Raw genomic sequence first — 7,404 nt, forward strand, 5'->3', positions numbered from 1 at the left:
AGGAGGTATTTGGATCGTAGGCTTACACACAAGCGAAACGTGGACGATAAGCACTTCAAAGAAATACAAGCAGTTTGTGAAACGTGGTGCTACGGGAGGAAGGCACAGAGTTGATGGGTACACCGAATAACTGATGACGTGGTACTGAAGTCAAATGAAGAAACAAGAAATGTAAGGGACAACTTGAGTAGACGAAGGAATCGTTTGACAGGAAACGTCACGGGGCAAGAAGTAATCGTCCATTTGGAAATGGAGAGCAGGTGAGTAGATGAGGGATTAAAAAGATCGAGGCTTGAATACAGTAAGTGGATGCAGATTGCAATGGTTAAACAGAGATGAAGAGACTTGCACCGAATATATCAGCATGGGAAGCTGCATCATATGTCATCAGACTGCATAAAACGACAATAATATGTAGAATACGTAGTGAGCAGATCTACAAACTGTGTGAGTTTCAGCACGAGTGCCCCGGTTGTACGTGTGAGTGAGCAGAAGCCGAACTGTAAGAAGAACGTGTTTGAGATGAGCTGAAGTAAGGCGAAAGCGGTGAAACGTGACGGCGGCGAGAGTGCAGCAGCGTGCACAGTGGCACCAGGGCGCGTCAGCAGTGCACAGTGTTTAGTGTACAGCAGTGCAGCGACGTCCCCCACCCCACTCGCCGCTCTCCGCTGCGGCAGGAAATCCGCATTAGCGCTCCAGCGGGCCGGTCGGCCTTCTTCTCGACCATTCAACCCGGCATCGGCTGCCAATACACAGGTGCGTAGGCTCACAGCTCGGCATGCAGCTGTCACGCAGACATGGATGGGGTTCCACTCCGCGTTACCATTCCGAGTGCAACTTCCCTTTTTGTTCTGTTCACTGTGTTCCTTTCCCAACCGTCTCGTTAAAATGGATCACATCGATTTTTTACAAAGGGAAGAACTGCCGTATAACCATCCGTCTGGTTATCGTCGCTGCCTATGGGAATGGTAAACTAGTGTAAACGAATGTAAAGCATGCCTAAACGTCGGAGAGGTGACTTACTGTAAAACGTAGAGAAATAAATTACACACTCTGTGTGCTCCGAGACTCGTCACGTTTTACTTCGAATTGTCTACTACACGTGTTCCCATCTGTTCCATTATGTCAATACTTTAAACAACGCACTGCAACAGTCTTTCCTCAACACACCCAAATGCCACTTTTAACATCATATTTGCTTCGCTAAGTTAATACCCTCCGTAAGATAGTGTTCCATTACTGTTTACAAGTCGTTTCCAACATCCACTGTCAGTCACTTAGTGTATCCAGTGTGAATTCTAGAACGTAAACTACTCATATTTTTTTATTTAAAGACAAAGGCGGAAAACTTATTATTTTTTGCCCTCTTCTTCTGAATCACGTGAAAGCAATGACTTCATTTTGATGACTTGGTATTAGGTAGCACTTCCATAGACCAAAACATCACTTCAGTGTTAATCGGGCTATAGAAAGAAGTGTAGCCATTCCCAAATCACGTGAATTGCCACTTCCGTTATGCTGTTTTAAGAGTTTGCTGTGTACGACAATTTGCTTTGTGTCAACCTACCGCAGCTTTATTTATTTAGCGTCATTTACATCTCTTATTTTCAAGCACTTAAAAATCTGCTTCACCCCGACACTACGAGGTATTCCGCCAGGTATCTTTCCGAAGACATTCGGGTAATAGTATTCTCCAGCGAACCGGGTGTGAACCACTCTATTAATATCAACACCAAACATAGTCAGCTCAAGTCGACATCCCGGTAATACTTATCACAGCCCTTAGAACTGCTAATCGATTCGAGTCAACAATGGAACTCAATTTGGGAAGGAAGTGGGTCCAAAATTTTCTTCAGCTATGTCAAATCAGTAGCAGCCACTCAATGATAAGAAGGTCCCACAAAGCTACCAACCAACGCGGATGTTGATTTTTACGTTTCATCTCCTGTTCTGCGTATTCCCAGACATTTGCTATGGGATTAAGCTCCGATGATTTTGCTAGCTAATCGAGGTACAGTAGGATGTCTGGGTGTTCAACAACTAACGTGCAGCCCTGTGAACACAGATGTTGTCGTCTTGAAAAACGGCAGTGTCGACTCAATGGTCACGATGACGATGTAAAAGTGAGCGCAACACATCGTCACCGACCATGTTAAAGAACATCTTAGATCTTAATTCATGTTCACGGCAACCTGAATGAGTGGGCACAAATCGTGGTATGAAGGACACTTCCAAAACACCACATAATCACCTCCGGATTAAAATAAAACCATTACACACTTCGGCTTAAATGCCTCATTGGCCGCCGTTGCACTGGACACCTTGCGTCGTTTGAACAGAGGCAAAACCGCGACTCGTCCGATCACAGTACGCATATCGTCCAGGTTATGTGTTATTTGCTCGGCTGAAAAGGTGCAGCTTTATATAGCTCTTCCACGAAACTGTGACGCAAATTCAATGTCTCATTACCCCAGCAGCACATTTATACTCTTCTCTCCAGCTACCTCGTGCGTCACCTTGCGGCGTTATCGAGAAGTAGGAAAGCAATGCCTTCCCTGTTAAGTTCCTCAGTGGTCAACAGGAAAGTTTGCATTGAGCAACGCTGCTCCGAAGGACGAACACGATACGAGAACATATCTGTGCCTCAAAAACTATTTGCCTAAATATTATGATATACACATATTTGAAACCATCTTTCTAAGCCCATCATGTTACGCTAAAATTTAACACAGGGTTCCATTTAAAAAACCAAAGATGGCCACATATCTCTTTGTATCTATGACGGTTGGGGAGATACAAGGGGTGTTATGACTTAGCTGCCTCGCCCTATATATATATATATATATATATATATATATATATATATATATATATATAGTGTGTGTATATCACTAACTTCGAGCACTTTTTTTAGATACTCCAATACGATCTACTTGTTTTTCAGTTAACATGCTTTTCTGGGGATGTATTCTGTTTATTTAAAAATGAGACGTGTTTTCAAATAACCAGCCACATTGGCATCATGCTCGAAAATGATGTTATCACATACAGGAAATGAACAATCAGTGAATACGATTTTTTTTTTTTTTTTCGAACTGAAAGCGTCAGCGACGGTCACTCAGAACATAAATTTACGAACTGGATTATGCAACACCACGAACTGGCGACGTCGCGAAGGGTGGAATAGTTTCGAAATTAAGTAAGTGCTGTCAGTATCGTCAGTGTGTAGTTTATGAAGACACTTCTGTCAACGATAGTTTACAAGAGCAAGAAAGTAAGAATAATTTACGTAAGAAATTGTGATCACTATCGTCTGGAGACGAAATGGAAAATTTATAAGCAACAATACATTTTGTTCGTGCGTTCCGACAATCTGAAGAGCACAGGAAATCGCGATGTGTCACTCAGGTGATTCTACAGCACTACATTATTTTGAATAAAAAATGAATAGGCCTAAACGCGTAGAAAATGGGAAAGTTATAACTAAACTACAAACGATAGATAAATCGTTGCAATCATTATAATCTGCTGCTGGCATTTAACAGACCCAGCTGGATAAAACATTCCTCGATTTATCCATGCATTAGATCTACACCGAAATGTATCCATATTGCTCCTAACGCCATCTGTCTTCATTCTCGTAGGCGATTGTTCCACATTCTTCTCTCAAGGAACTATGCAGTCAACTTCCTTGGTCGATCGAGGGTAAGTTACCTGCCTACACGTCCCAGCCGAACGCCATTTCGCTTTCGTTGCAATCATAATTACGTCTACCGCTCCACTCTGTTCCCAGCTCACCATTTCTGAGAAATGTAACACAGGCGTCTTCACTGTCTGCAATCGAGTGGTTTTCGTATTGAAAGTCCTTGTCTCATAGTCACGTATCGAAACTGATAACACACCCCGATTCTGATCTTGCGTCTTAGAACAAATGGGGACACTGCTTGTTTCTTTTGCTGCCCATCCACTTGTCTTAAATATCCCTGAAAGGAAGAAGACTCGTCTATTGTTTCTATGATTATATTGTTAATTTGTAAAATTTTAGTTTCGACGTGTTGGCTGTACACTACTTAGGTCTTACTTTTACCGATTTTCGAACCTACTTTCAGTCTTACTCTATTAAGTTCTGTTATTCTTTGTTGAAATTATGAACACTGGTAAGCCAACAGAAACGAGCGTGATCGAGGTATGTTCCATTAATGTGTATTCCCCTTCCCTTTCCTCAGTTGAAGGATCTCTTAAACTCCTCTGGCGCTGCTGAGAATAACTTGCTTCTTATAGATTCGCCACTCCTGTTTTAAATTCTACATTTATTTTTCTGTTGATGACGTTACATTGAAAAATGTCGCATTTTATGAAATGCATGACACGCTGCTGTCTTTATATGCTTCACTATGACTACCTGTTTCGGTTAATAACCATCATTATGGTATCTACATACGGTAACAAAATATGAAAGAATTAGAAATGCATAGAGTACTATCAGTTATACGAGAGGTGTAATACTTACAAATACTTGATATATTATTTAGTTATTACGTCATGTCTTAAGATAGGCAACGTTATTACTGCAACCCAATTCGAAATACTGAGCATGGAAAGAAACAAGTGGTAACTTTTTCTCAAGAGGTGGTGCGTCAGACGTAAAAGCACAGTTATACCCGATGGGAGGCCCTGGTCACACTACATTTACATTTATCTTACGGTTAACTAATTTTAAACAAATCAAAGGGGCAACGACACGTGTTTGTGTAATGAACAATAAACCTAAACAAAGATATAGCTAGTGCTACTTCATGCAGTCAGTCTTGAAAGTTAATAAAACATTGATTGTAAACACAAAAATACGATGAATATACGAGGTACGACAATAAATTAATGAGACTTATTTTCTTTGCAAGATGCGGCAACCCTGCAAGATTGCGTAGGCACAATACCTTTGACTTTGGTCTATAAGCTGCTTCTAGTCCAAGCAGCACATCGATGCAACTGCTCAGTCGTGAGTTGCGCTGTAATAAGTTAACATGTGTTTGTGTCTCTCGCCACGCAAATAGGACCGCATAATACTGCGCAATGGTATGCCATTTCTTTTTGCGTTAAATTGGGTGAAAACGCGACGACAACTTACGGTAAGCTTCGGAAGGCTTTTGGAGAGGAGGTTGTGTCAATAGCTCAAGCTTTTCGTTGGCATAAAATGTTTATTGAAGGCAGAACAAATGTTGAAGATGAAGACCGCAGTGGACGACCATCAACCTCACAGACGGATGTCAACTTCGCCAGGGTGCGTGAACTAGTACGATCTGATCGAAGATTATCCGTGAAAATGATTGCAGAAGAACTGAACATCAATCGAGAAACGGTTTCTAATAATAAATGAAGATCTTGCTTGGTATGAGAAAGATTTGTGCAAAAATGGTCCCCAAAAATCTCACACCACAACAGCGAGACACACGGAAAAATGTGGCAGCCTATCTGTTATATCAAACGGAAATCGATCCACAATTGTTGAGCCGTGTTATCACTGGTGATGAAAGTTCGTTTTTTCAGTACGAGTCAGAGACAAAACACCTAAGTTCGCAACGGTGCTCAAAGGCATCACACAGACCAAAAAAGCTCGCATATCAAAGTCAAAAGTGTAATGCATGCTTGTGTCCTCCTTTGATTCCAAGCGAATTTTTCATAAAGAGTAGGTGCCTCCTGGACAAACAGTTCACCAATATTACTACACAGAAATTTTAGAAAGACTTTGTAAAAGAGTTCATGTCCGTGCCAACATTGCTGATAATTGCATCACGATAATGCGCCATCCCATACTCCTCTGTCAGTACAGCAATTTATAACCTCAAAACAAATTTCAGTAATACCACAGCCACCTTATACACCAGATATCGCTCCGTGCGACTTTTTTCTATTTCCAAGAGTCAAAACGGCGGTCAAGGGACACCATTTTCAAACAATACAAGATGTCCAAAAAGCTGCAACGAGGGTCTTTGAGGATATTGCAGAAGAGGAGTGCAATCAGAAAGGAACTACTTTGAAGGAGACAACACTAAACTTGACTAAAACGGTAAGCAACATTTTTTTTCACATCACTCTCATTACTTTATTGTCGCACCTCGTATACCATAAAAGTTTACTATTTGTACTCTGTGAATTTCTGAATTTTCTGTGTACAAATTCTGTGCAGATATATATTAATCGAAACCGGTATTTATAATGGAGGACACATAAGAAAACGGCGCGTTAAGTATTTCAGAAAATGCTGAACATTAGCTGGGAATAGCCTTCGAAACTAATTAGGCTGTTGCATTGACGTGTATCTTATTTGGTATACTAATAAGAGCTTTAATCAATGGTACGGTTGTCGTGGGCTGTTAGGTCCAGTTTTTGTTGAGACTAAGTCACAATAAATGATGACTAACTGAGACCCTCAGCTGCCCACATGTGTTGTTAATATACCTCGCTGTAGACAGCTGAAAATGTGTGCCCCGACCGGGACTTGAACCCGGGATGTCCTGCTTACGTGGCAGACGCTCTATCCATCTGAGCCACCGAGGACACAGATGAATAGCGCGACTGCAGGGACTTATTCATCTGTGTCCTCGGTGGCTCAGATGGATAGAGCGTCTGCCATGCAAGCAGGAGATACCGGGTTCGAGTCCCGGTCGGGGCACACATTTTCAGCTGTACACAGCGAGGTATATCAACAACACCTGTCGGCAGCTGAGGGTTTCAGTTAGTCATCATTTATTCCAGGGAAAAGCTGCACGGTCATCAACAGTATCTGTTCTTTCGAGAACAGTTACTGTCTTCATATATAAGTCATAATTTATGTATCCCAGGCACGGTCATCAACAGTATCTGTTCTTTCGAGAACAGTTACTGTCTTCATATATAAGTCATAATTTATGTATCCCAGGCTTGATAACCACTGCTCAGAACTACAATTTCGTTTACAACCTGCAAACTGTCCATGCTGCTGTACGTATTTCTGAAGCCCGCTTGCTCCCCGTCATGATTAAAACGCAGTATAATTACGCGTACTGAAGATATATGTCTAGTTATTATTTAACGCAGAATACTTGGAGCCGTGCCTGGACGTGTATGTGAGCGGTGTCGTGGTGAGGAAAGGGCCTGTCAGCAGGCGGCGGTGTGTTCACGGCTGGGCGAGCGCCACGTTATCAGCGCCGGCCGGCGCTTAGCAAGTTGGCGGCCGTGGGCGAGGAGGCTGCCTGTGAAACTTTGATGTCCGCGGCGTTCCCTCGGGAGGCACCATTCTATTCTTGGCCGGCGGCTTGGGGCTGCAGGTGGGCACCGTATTAACGCCAGGCATCTGCATGTCACAGGGGCTGTCCGTACCTGTTGGGCGGCAGGCGGGCGCCGGCTCAGCCCTTCGACACCTGA

The 7,404-nt window shown here is 42.6% G+C and overlaps 1 non-coding gene across 1 annotated transcript; it reads right to left on the reverse strand.

The window, feature by feature from the left end:
- Positions 1-6,484: 6,484 nt before the first annotated feature.
- Positions 6,485-6,558, reverse strand: Trnat-cgu. The gene has a single exon. It is a non-coding gene; the product is annotated as a tRNA-Thr (tRNA).
- Positions 6,559-7,404: the final 846 nt, after the last annotated feature.

The sequence above is a fragment of the Schistocerca piceifrons genome, chromosome 1 (assembly GCF_021461385.2).
Source record: "Schistocerca piceifrons isolate TAMUIC-IGC-003096 chromosome 1, iqSchPice1.1, whole genome shotgun sequence".
Classification (NCBI taxonomy): domain Eukaryota; kingdom Metazoa; phylum Arthropoda; class Insecta; order Orthoptera; family Acrididae; genus Schistocerca; species Schistocerca piceifrons.